This window comes from Heptranchias perlo, chromosome 29 (assembly GCF_035084215.1).
Source record: "Heptranchias perlo isolate sHepPer1 chromosome 29, sHepPer1.hap1, whole genome shotgun sequence".
Classification (NCBI taxonomy): Eukaryota; Metazoa; Chordata; class Chondrichthyes; order Hexanchiformes; family Hexanchidae; genus Heptranchias; species Heptranchias perlo.
The window spans coordinates 9,415,422-9,426,773 of NC_090353.1; positions in this window are offsets into that span (position 1 = coordinate 9,415,422).

Sequence of the window (11,352 nt, forward strand, 5' to 3'; positions counted from 1 at the left end):
CAATTCCGAATATTGGTGAGGGAAAAGGCTCCCATGGGGAGTGCAGCCAGAGCCAAGACCTCAGCACCATGTGTGGCTCAGCTGTACAGAGGAGAGGAGAAAGGTCAGGAGAGCAGTAGTGATAGGGGATTCTATAGTTAGGGAAATAGACAGGCGTTTCTGCAGCTGCAGACGTGATTCCAGGATGGTACGTTGCCTCCCTGGTGCCAGGGTCAAGGATGTCACTGTGTGGCTGCAGAACATTCTGGAGGGGGAGGGTGAACAGCTAGAGTTCATGGTCCATATCGGTACCAACGACATAGGTAGAAAGAATGATGAGGTCCTGCAGACAGATTTTAAGGAGTTAGGAAAGAGATTAATAAGAAGGACCTCAAAGGAAATAATCTACGGTTTACACCAGGTGCCACGTGCTAGCGAGTATAGAAATAGAAGTATAGAGCAGATGAATGCGTGGCTGGAGAGATGGTGCAGGAGGGAGGGCTTTAGATTCCTGGGGCATTGGGACCAGTTCTGGGGGAGGTGGAACGTGTCCAGGCCGGATGGGTTGCACCTCAACGGAGCTGGGACCAATGTCCTCGTGGGGAGGTTCGCTGGTGCTGTGGGGTGGGGGTGGGGGTTTCAACTAATTAGGCAGGGGGATGGGCACCAGGATGTAGCATTGGAAAGGAGAAACAAGGTACACAAAAGATTGGCAGAGAAAGATAGCAGTAGAATAAGAAATAGTACGGTATTAGGTGGGATCAGACTAAAAGAGAGTACAAGAAGGTCTACAATTGGTACCAATATGGACCATGACTACTGGCTGTTCACCCTCCCCCTCCAGAATGTCCTGCAGCCGCTCCGCAACATCATTGACCCTAGCACCAGGGAGGCAACATATCATCCTGGAGTCACGCCTATCTGTTCCCCTTACAATTGAATCCCCTATCACTATAGCCCTGCCACTCTTCTTCCTCCCCTCCTGTGCAGCAGAGCCACCCGTGGTGCCATGAACTTGACTCTTGCTGCTTTCCCCTGATAAGCCATCTCCCCCAACAGTATCCAAAGCAGTATATCGGTTTGAGAGGGAGATGGCCCCAGGGGACTCCTGCTCTACCTGGCGGTCACCCATTTCCTTTCTGCCCATGTAATCTTTACCTGCGGTGTGACCACCTCACTGAACGTGCTATCCACGATAGTCTCAGCATCGCGGATGCTCCACAGTGAATCCATCCGCAGCTCCAGCTCCAAAATACGGTTAGCCAGTAGCTGCAGCTGGACACAATTCCTGCACACATGGTCGCCAGGGACACTGGTAGTGTCCATGACTTCCCACACAGTGCAGGAGGAGCATATCACGGGTGCGAGCTGTGCTGCCATGACTTGCCTTAGACTCTCAAACTCTCCTCCCGCTCTCGGTCTCTGTTTTTATACTGTGCTCACCTCTCTGACTCTCCTGCCTCACCTGTGATGTCGCACAGTAGTTTTCTCTTGTTGCCGGCCTGCTGCTGCTTTTATTCCCCAATCTCAATCTTCTGCTGCTCAGGTCCACTGCCGCTCTGCGGAAAAAGTTAGGAAAAGCAAGGCAAAGCAGCACCTCCTTCTCCCACTTCACCGAAATCCCACACTCACCAAACTCTCAGCAGGTCACCCTGTGTTGGCCGCACTCCGTGCTGGTTGCACTGACAGTCCCCTGTATTTCTACAGTTTGTGACTCAGATGAGTCAGGGCTGCCCCACCTTCAGGAACCAGTTTAATCTAGCTAACCAATTAACTCACTACAGCAGCTCTCTCTGCTGAAGCCTGACAGAAACTTAAAAATTTAAACTTTAAAATTGAACTTAATGTTTAGAATAGCTATGGAAAAGGACATGGACCACACTAAAGTAAAAATTTTCAAATGGAGGAGGGCCAATTTGAGTGGGATGAGAACAGTTCTGACCCAGATAGATTGGCAGGCAAAGCTGTAATTGAACAATGGGCGGTGTTGGCTAAAGGCTGCAGAAGGTAACCTGAGATGTCAGCTACTGATACACAGGAACGACTTTTGAACTAAAGTAACCTGAGCTCAGTCCTGGCCTCAGCTGCCTGGAACCGGTTTGAATTAACCAAGTTTTGTGAAAGACAAAGGAAATGTGATAAGACACAAGTCCTTATTTAGAAAAGGAGTAATGAGGTAATGCTACCTAAGTCCTTGGGACAGAGCCAATGAGGAGAAGACACAGGCAAAAAGCGAGTAGGCCTATACCAAAGGGATAGAGACAGCACAGCTTGAAGAGATAAGATTCAGAATAAGAATGAAGGATCTGGGGCGTGGAGCCAGAGCGAAGACTCCGGAGACCAACCATTGCAGAAGTGGAAGACCCTACGTCAGGGATGTAGAGACGACGTCGAGAGAGAGAGAGAACGGAATGCCTGGCCAGCGTCAGCTCTCCTTTTCGGATATTATCCTTTATATTCTGTGACCACTCAGGGAGTGTCAGAGAAACCTAGTGGGTGTGCGTTTAGATCTTAGTTTGGGTATAAGACAGTATAACCTGGTGTAAACTGCATGCCTATATCTAACCAGACATATAAGCTCTATGTATATGATCTAAGTGAATTGAGAGTTAAGAGAGAATTGACTCTTCTCCTCTGTGTACTAAGCCAGTAACCGTAACCGGTAACCTCCGGTCAACAGCAGCCTTTAAGGAGGAGATGGTTCGGGTACAGTCTAAATACATTCTCACGAGGGAGAAAGGAAGGGCAACTAAATCCAGAGATCCCTGGATGACAAAAGAGATAGAGAGTAAGGTGAAGCAGCAAAAAAGGGCATATGACAGACGTCAGGTTGATAACACAAGTGAGAACCAGGCTGAATGTAGAAAGTTCAGAGGGGAAATGAAAAAGGAAATAAGACAGGCAAAAACTGGCAGCCAACATAAAAGGGAATCAAAAAGTCTTCTATAGGCATGTAAACAGTAAATGGGTAGTAAGAGGAGGGGTGGGGCCGATTAGAGACCAAAAAGGAGATCTCCTCATGGAGGCAGAGGGCATGGCTGAAGTACTAAATGACTACTTTGCATCTGTCTTTAACAAGGAAGAAGATTCTGCCAGAATCTCAGTAAAGGAAGATGTAGTTGAGATACTGGATGGGCTAAAAATTGATAAAGAGGAGGTACTAGAAAGGCTAGCTGTACTTAAAGTAGAAAAGTCACTCAGTCCGAATGGGATGCATCCTAAGTTGCTGAGAGAAATAAGGGTGGAAATTGGAGGTACAGGCCATAATCTTCCAAACATCCATAGATACGGGGGTGGTGCCAGAGGACTTGCAGAATTATAAATGTTACACCCTTGTTCAAAAAAGGGTGTAAGGATAAACCCAGCAAATATAGGCCAGCCAGTTTAACCTCAGTGGTGGGGAAACTTTTAGAAACAATAATCCGTTACAGAATTAGCAGTCACTTGGACAAGTGTGGATTGGTTAGGGAAAGCCAGCATGGATTTATTAAAGGCAAGTCGTGCTTAACTAACTTGATCGAGATTTTTGATGAGGTAACAGAGAGGGTCGATGAGGGCAATGCAGTTGATGTGGTGTATATGGGCTTTCAAAAGACGTTTGATAAAGTGCCGCATAATAGGCTTGTCATCAAGATTGAAGTCCATGGAATAAAGGGGGCAGTAGCAGCATGGATACAAAATTGGCTTAGTAACAGGAAACAGAGAGTAATGGTGAACGGTTGTTTTTCCGACTGTACTGTGGTGTTCCCCAGGGGTCGGTACTAGGACCACAGCTTTTCTTGATATTTATTAATGGCTTGAATTTGGGTGTAAAGGGCACAATTTCCAAATTTGCAGAGACGCAAAACTTAGAAGTGCAGTGAACAGTGAGGAGGATAATGATAGACTTCAAGAGGATATAGACAAGCTGGTGGAATGGGCGGACACGTGGCAGATGAAATTTAATGCAGAAAAATGCGAAGTGATACATTTCGGTAGGAAGAATGAGGAATGGCAATATAAACTAGAGGGCACAATTCTAAAAGAGGTATAGGAACAGAGAGATCTCGGGGTATATGTACACAAATCATTGAAGGCGGTAGGGCAGGTTGAGAAAGCGGTTAAAAAAGTTTATGGGATCCTGAAGTCGTAAATAGAAGCATAGAATACAAAAGCAAGGAAGTCATGAAGAACCTTTATAAAACACTGGTTCGGCCACAACTGGAGTATTGTGTCCAGTTCTGGGCACCGCACTTCAGGAAAGATGTGAAGACCTTAGAGAGGTTTCAAAAGAGATTTACTAGAATGATTCCAGGGATGAGGGACTTTAGTTACGTGGACAGACTGGAGAAGCTGGGGTTGTTCTCCTTGGAAGAGAGAAGATTGAGAGATTTGATAGAGGTATTCAAAATCATGAAGGATCTAGATAGCTTATATAGAGAGAAACTGTTCCCATTGGCGGAAGGGTCAAGAACCAGAGGACATAGATTTAAGGTAATTGGCAAAAGAACCAAACGTGACATGAGGAAAAGCTTTTTTACACAGCGAGTGCTTAGGATCTGGAATGCACTGCCAGAGAGGGTGGTGGAGGTAGATTCAATGGTGGCTTTCAAAAGGGAACTGGATAAGTGCTTGAAGGGAAAATATTTGCAGGGCTACGGGGATAGGACGGGGGAGTGGGACTAGCTGGATTGCTCTTGCATAGAGCCGGCACGGACTCGATGGGCCGAATAGCCTCCTTCCGTGCTGTAACCTTTTCTATGATTCTATCATTCTAAGTACAAACAACTTTCCACACTTGGAACAGAATCAAGCCCCTGTTATGTAGCAGCCAATAGAGAGAGAAGACTGGGCGAGATCCAAACCCACGTCCCAGAGACAGTGGGTTAGATTTTTTAAATTAATGCTCCTGATGCAGAGCTCCATGGGACAGGAGTGCAAGTTGGAAATATGAATATATGAGTGCATATGGAGATCAGCCCTCCTTGCATAATTGTCCATTAATGTTCCTCTGCACTTTAATTTGCAATATTGCCCCTGACATAAAGAGCTCTGGTTTGTGGGACTCTTCGTAGTTGGTACAATGGAAACAGTCCATCATTACTGGGGTTTTTGTCACTATCAGGAAAACTTTACTGAAATAATTAAAAATCTTTAAAAATGATGATCTGTGACTTGCCTGAATTCTGTGTCCTTAAACCCCCAGGGTAGCTCAGACCGTCTGTGTATCCCCATTAAAAGCAGCAGAATTTCCAAAATGCATGGGTTAAATAGGAGGTATAATTCAACCAAATATTGTAGAATTAAAGTTAATGATCTCACCTTCATTGTTCAATTTCAAGTAACGAAATTCATAGCTATATCTGTAGTCTAGATTTTACGGCTGTAATTCTTGATTATGTTAACGGAACAAAGATGAGAAGCATTTGCTCCACTTCAATTTTTCTTCACAAAATGCCATGAAGAATCCTTAAGAATAATAGTTTGTTTGGTAGAAGGAATAAGCACAATGGATCTAAACTAACGCTGCTGTGGAATTCTTCCTAGTTGATAAAATGGATCCAGTCCATCATTATTGGGGTCTTTGTCACCATCAGGAAAATGGACCCAGCTCAGAATTGGCCCGATTCTTCTCACAGCTTCCAAAGTGGGAGTCTGTGGAAAATATAGAACTGGAAGAGGGGCATCACAGTCATTGCTCAGCAAGGCAGAAGCAGCCTCTTCTCAACCCATAGGATTAGACATGAGGGGGGTTAAATTGGATAAGGCCCAATATCGGGTGCGGGAGTCGCTGTGCGCGGTGCACGGTTAACCAGCGCCTGGTGTTACCGATGCAGGCAGCATGCAAGACGTTGCAGAGTAAGCGAGCTTGCTGGTGCTTTGGATATGGGGCTTGAGCAAAAGGCTGAGGATGGAATATAGGGATTCACGCAGGGTGACGCGGAAAAGAGGAAGGAGAAGCCATTGCTGAAAATGTGCTGGTTACATTGGAACAGGTTGGATTGGAACCACGCAAACCCGTCCTGTGGGGATGGAGCTCAGAAGAGAAGGTTATCATGATCAACTGTGTCAAAGGCCTTGCAGAGGTCAAAGATGACAAATAGGGATAATGTGCTGTGGTCACAGTCATGAAGGATATTATTAGTGACTTTGACCAGGGTGTTCTCTGTGCTTTGAGAATGGCAGAAGCTAAACTGAAGAGAATCAAAGAATTTGGGAGAGTTGAGCATGGAGTTTGGAGGCAACAAAATATTCAATGTTTTGGAGTTAAAATGGAGGTTAGAGATGAGGAAGTAGTTGGGGAGGACAGAAATTTTGAGGGTGAGATTTTTGAGGTGAGATAGTGGCAGCAGTTTTGAAGGGAAGGTCAATCGGCATCTGATAGAAAAAGCTCGATTAAAATGGGGCCTTTTATCAATACATGGTGAAAATTACTCCAGAAACACCTTCTCTTTCTGATCTGCTGAACAGTTAAGACATTATTCATTAACAGGAAGTTAAAATGAAAATAAAAACAGAATACTTTCTTTAACAAAGGTCACAACTATAATCTGACAGGATCTTTGTAAGGACAGAAGTCAAAGGCTATTTCAAGGTCCTTGTGTTGGACCAGCTCAGACCATTTTTATCTCCATCCTACCTTCATAAACCCAATATATTGTGGATCTACAATGATCTCACTTTATAACACTGGCTTCCATATTACACGCCAATCTACAAAACTAGCAAAAACTGACCAGCAGCTTCAAAAAAGCTGATAGAGCACCAAAAACTTGACAACTCGAAAGCATATGAAAAAAATCATTCCACTGAGAGTACAACAGGACATGGACATACAGCTATAGCTTTACCCAATGTTCTTTTACTCCAACTAGGAGGGGGAGCAATAAATACATGTAAGGCTGAGGGTGACTCAAGTGTTGAAGGAACAAGATTTATTTTCTGAGATGATCTGGGTGCAACCTTCCCGTAGCAAATTGTGATAAAGAGAAAATAGTTAGAAGCAGCCATCATGGATTTCAAAAGGGACGATCATAACTGGCAAATCTCATAGAATTTTTTGAGGATGTAACAGACATGATGGATGGGGGAAGTGCAGTGGAATTAGTGTAGGTGGGTCTAGAAATCCAATCGCGACCGGAAACGGGCCCGCTGGGGGTGGGGCGCACACTGCACGCACCTGCTACTGTTGACTCAGGCAGCACATAATATTCATGCCTGCACTACCAGTGCTACTCATTGTCTGTATGCCTATTGGGGGAGCCGGATATCAGGCATCTCTGACCCCACTTAAAGGCAGCCAGCACCTCTTAAAGGGGAGCTGCACTCTGTCAACATTCATCGGGAAAACACTTGTAAGGAGGGAAATGGATGAAACAAGCATTGAGAGAGCACAAAGGTTCTCTGATGCTGCCTTGGAGTCCTTGGTGTAGGCAGTGGACAGGAGGAAGGACAACCGTTTCTCCCTCGGGGGTAGAAAGGCCTCCAGGCATCAACTCCCCCAACAGTAGGAGGAGATCACAGAGCATGTCAGTCCAAGGAGTTTAGCAGCCAGGACATGACTGCCATGCTGTAAGAAGTTCAATGACCTCACCAAAGTTGTCAAGGTAACAATCCTGCTCTCTTACTCTGTGCTCACATCTCCAACATGTCCAGCCTCACTACTCACAGGATTCCACTCCCAGGCTACCTTTCATTCTCCTACTATCACTGCAATACACCACTGCACCTCCTTTTCTTCACACTCACACACTTTTATCGCTATTCTAACCCTCATTTCTAGGGTTAATGGTTGAGTCAGAAACTAAGGCTTCGATATTAATCCCCCCCTTGACATGTGGAAGGAGGTCGGGGTGGAGGGGTTCAATCCTAAAAATCAGGGAACGTAGCCCAACCCGACGTGTATGCATTCATTGCCATTTTTACGGCAGTGGATAGTGAGACGTGCGAGTGTCCTGTCTTGGAGAAGCAGGACACTTCATTATCATATTTAAATCAGGCTGCCATAGTGCAATTGGGAGCCTGATTTAAATTTAACAGCTGCCGCGCGGGTCTCCCAGGATCTAGCAAACCCGGCAGCAAAAGCGAGGCGGGAGCTGAGGGCTCCAGAGGGTAAGTGCTTTTTATAGCACTCCTTGGTGGGCCTGGAGGAGCAGGAGTGCTCCCTTCGGCCCCTCAAGGTAGCCCTCAGCCTTCCATCTGCTGATCACAGTCTTTCTCTCGCCCTTGTGACCTCCCTCACTCCAGCCCTGATCTGCAGCCTGCCCCACGCTGACGATTGCCGTCTCCAGGGCCTCCTGCTGCTGGTTGTCCCGTCCAGCAGCCAGCCAGCCTGTCTATTTGGCCGGCTGCCGGTCGGCAAATGGAAGAAAAAGATTATAATGTAGTCCTGCCATTAAATTCGGAAGGACCTCCATGTCTCCGGCCTCTCCGGATGTCTCCCGCGCTCCCCCTCAACCTCTCTGCCTCCCTCCAACTATCGGAGCCTATCTCAACACTCAATATTAGATCGGATAGGCGGATGAAGGAAAAGGGGATGAAGAGATATGGGAACTGGGAGTTAATGTGATTAGGACAATATGCTCACGGTAAACGCCGGAGGGTAAATGCTGACATGGACTGGTTGGGCCAAATGGCCTGTTTCCGTGTTGTACCCTCTATGTATTTTGTTCTATTTCTAAATATTTATCAGTTTATTTGATGCATTTTCCAATATTTTGTCATCAGCGATGACTATGAGCATGGCACTGTTTCTCCTCCTGAAAAGGAGGGGACATTTTGTAGAAAATTGGACCCCGAAATTCCTCGGGGGCTCTGCTGGACTCCAACCATAACTCTGGTGGGAGACCTGTGGAACCCATTGGAAGAAGGCAGGGTTTCTGACATTTGCAGGATTTTCTGGGCAGCCTTGTTAAGGGGCTGATCATCTGCCCAGCCCTTACGAGGCAAATGGTGTTGGGGCACCCCCCACATCAGGACTTCCTGCTTCCCCCGCTCAGTCAGGACCCAGTGTTGAACAGGATGCTATTACGCTAAGTAAGATGAGGCAATCCAGCATCCAGATGAGTGGAAGTGGGCCCCACCTTTGGAGGACCCAGGGCCTGGGAGCCTGCCTGGACCCCCAGAGGCTGTCCAATTAAAAAAAATATCGGGATTGGGCCCCAGAGGCTGAGGGGATATTCCATTAGACCGGGGTGAGGGGCATGGAGGTGCCAAATTTTCTGCCTAAATGGGGCAGGTGGATTTTTTTTTTATTCGTTCATGGGATGTGGGCGTCGCTGGCGAGGCCAGCATTTATTGCCCATCCCTAATTGCCTTGAGAAGGTGGTGGTGAGCTGCCTTCTTGAACCGCTGCAGTCCTGTGGTGACGGTTCTCCCACAGTGCTGTTAGGAAGAGAGTGCCAGGATTTTGACCCAGCGACGATGAAGGAACGGCGATATATTTCCAAGTCGGGATGGTGTGTGACTTGGAGGGGAACATGCAGGTGGTGTTGCTCCCATGTGCCTGCTGCTCTTGTCCTTCTAGGTGGTAGAGGTTGTGGGTTTGGGAGGTGCTGTCGAAGAAGCCTTGGCGAGTTGCTGCAATGCATCCTGTGGATGGTACACACTGCAGCCACAGTGCGCCGGTGGTGAAGGGAGTGAATGTTTAGGGTGGTGGATGGGGTGCCAATCAAGCGGGCTGCTTTGTCCTGGATGGTGTCGAGCTTCTTGGGTGTTTTTAGAGCTGCACTCATCCAAGCATGTGGAGAGTATTGTTGACTGCAGGCACTGTTGGAGATGGTGAAGTGGGAGGGCCTGTGGCAGCTGCAGGTTTGTCAGGCCCACAAGGACCTTTAACGATGACTTGTGGACCAGAGCACCCATCCAAGAAACCTGACCGGTCTTGTGCAAATGCAGCCGATGAGATTTCCAGTAAACAGCCCAATTTCTAATATTTTTTCCTTTGTTTTCCCCCTTAGATGAGTCACGGCACGATGCAGTTGAGGAGCAGGAGGAGGAGGTGGAAGACATCAAAGGAGGACCGCACCCTTTTACCTCTGCCCTAACAACCCTCTCATCACTCACCCATTCGTTCACCCTTTCTCCCTCACTCCCCAACCCAGAGAAATCCATCCAGGATGAGCGAGATAGTTGGGAGGAGGGTTTGTCACTGGGTCAGTCATAGAACTAGAGGGAACTGGAGGAATCTGATAGTGGGGAGTGGAGATATCACAGAACTCAGCCCCTGGATCCAGTGCCTCAGCACTCAGATCTCAGGTGTCCTGCTCTAAAAAGAAGATTGTTGGATGAGCAATGCACCGTATGGAAGCTCCATTCCCATTGTAGTCCTCCCAGTTAATTCCTAGTAAATTAAAGACCCCTATGACCATTGCATTTGTGATCAAATATACCTCCCTAATCTGTTTGTACATTTCAGCATCTGTAACCTCTGTCTGACTCAATGACCTTTAACACCTCCCAACAACTGGCATCTTATCTCAATCCATAATAGCAGATTTAATTATTTCCTTTACCATCAAATCTTCTTTCATATTAAAAGCAAACCCCCTCCCCCCCACCCCGGCCTATCCCCACTGTTCTTGCATATGAATCTATATCCTTTGAGTTGCGTCCCCTCATTCTACGTCCTTATTTATCCATGATCCTGTAGTATGTACAAGATCATAATCCTCGTGATCAGCATTGAGCTCCAGATTTCCTGATTTATTCTTGATAGCGCTGTGCCATGTCTGGACTCAGGTGTGATAACGCTGTGCATTATCTGGACTCACAAATGTTAGTGCTGTGCCTTGGTCTGAACTCAGGAGTTTTGCTGCTGTGCTGTGCTGTGCAGCTGCCTGCCAGTGACTGGATCAAATTATACATGTCCCCCTTGTCTGAACTCGCTCTTGCAGCGAACTTGCCAGTCTACAGCCAGACTGGATCAAATTACACAATCGAGGAGGGGTGCTGGGTGAGCACTGTCCAATTAAATCTTACACTTCCCGGTGGTGCCAAGAGACTCCACCCTCTGGCATCTGATGGAGATACAAGTCCTCTGGATGCCGTTTACATTCAGAATAGCCCACATCTTACATTCCACATACATCCTGTGGGCCGCCTGCCCCTCCATTTCTAATGTTATGAACTCAACTTATTGACTTACTCTCAACCAAACCCCTCAAGAATAATTTTAAGCCAATTGATCTCCGAAAGTAACTCTAAATGGGCCATTATGTGGGACTTTTCCAAATTAGGCCCAATTTGTAGAAAGACAGACTTACTTAGAATGACAAATGTTCCTTTTATGCACATGTGTCACCTGCCATCTGGTCATTTCAAATTAAACTAGACAATTCAAGCTGGAAAAAATTCATGCATTAGATTCCTTTGGAATAAAAAAGACTCTCAAAG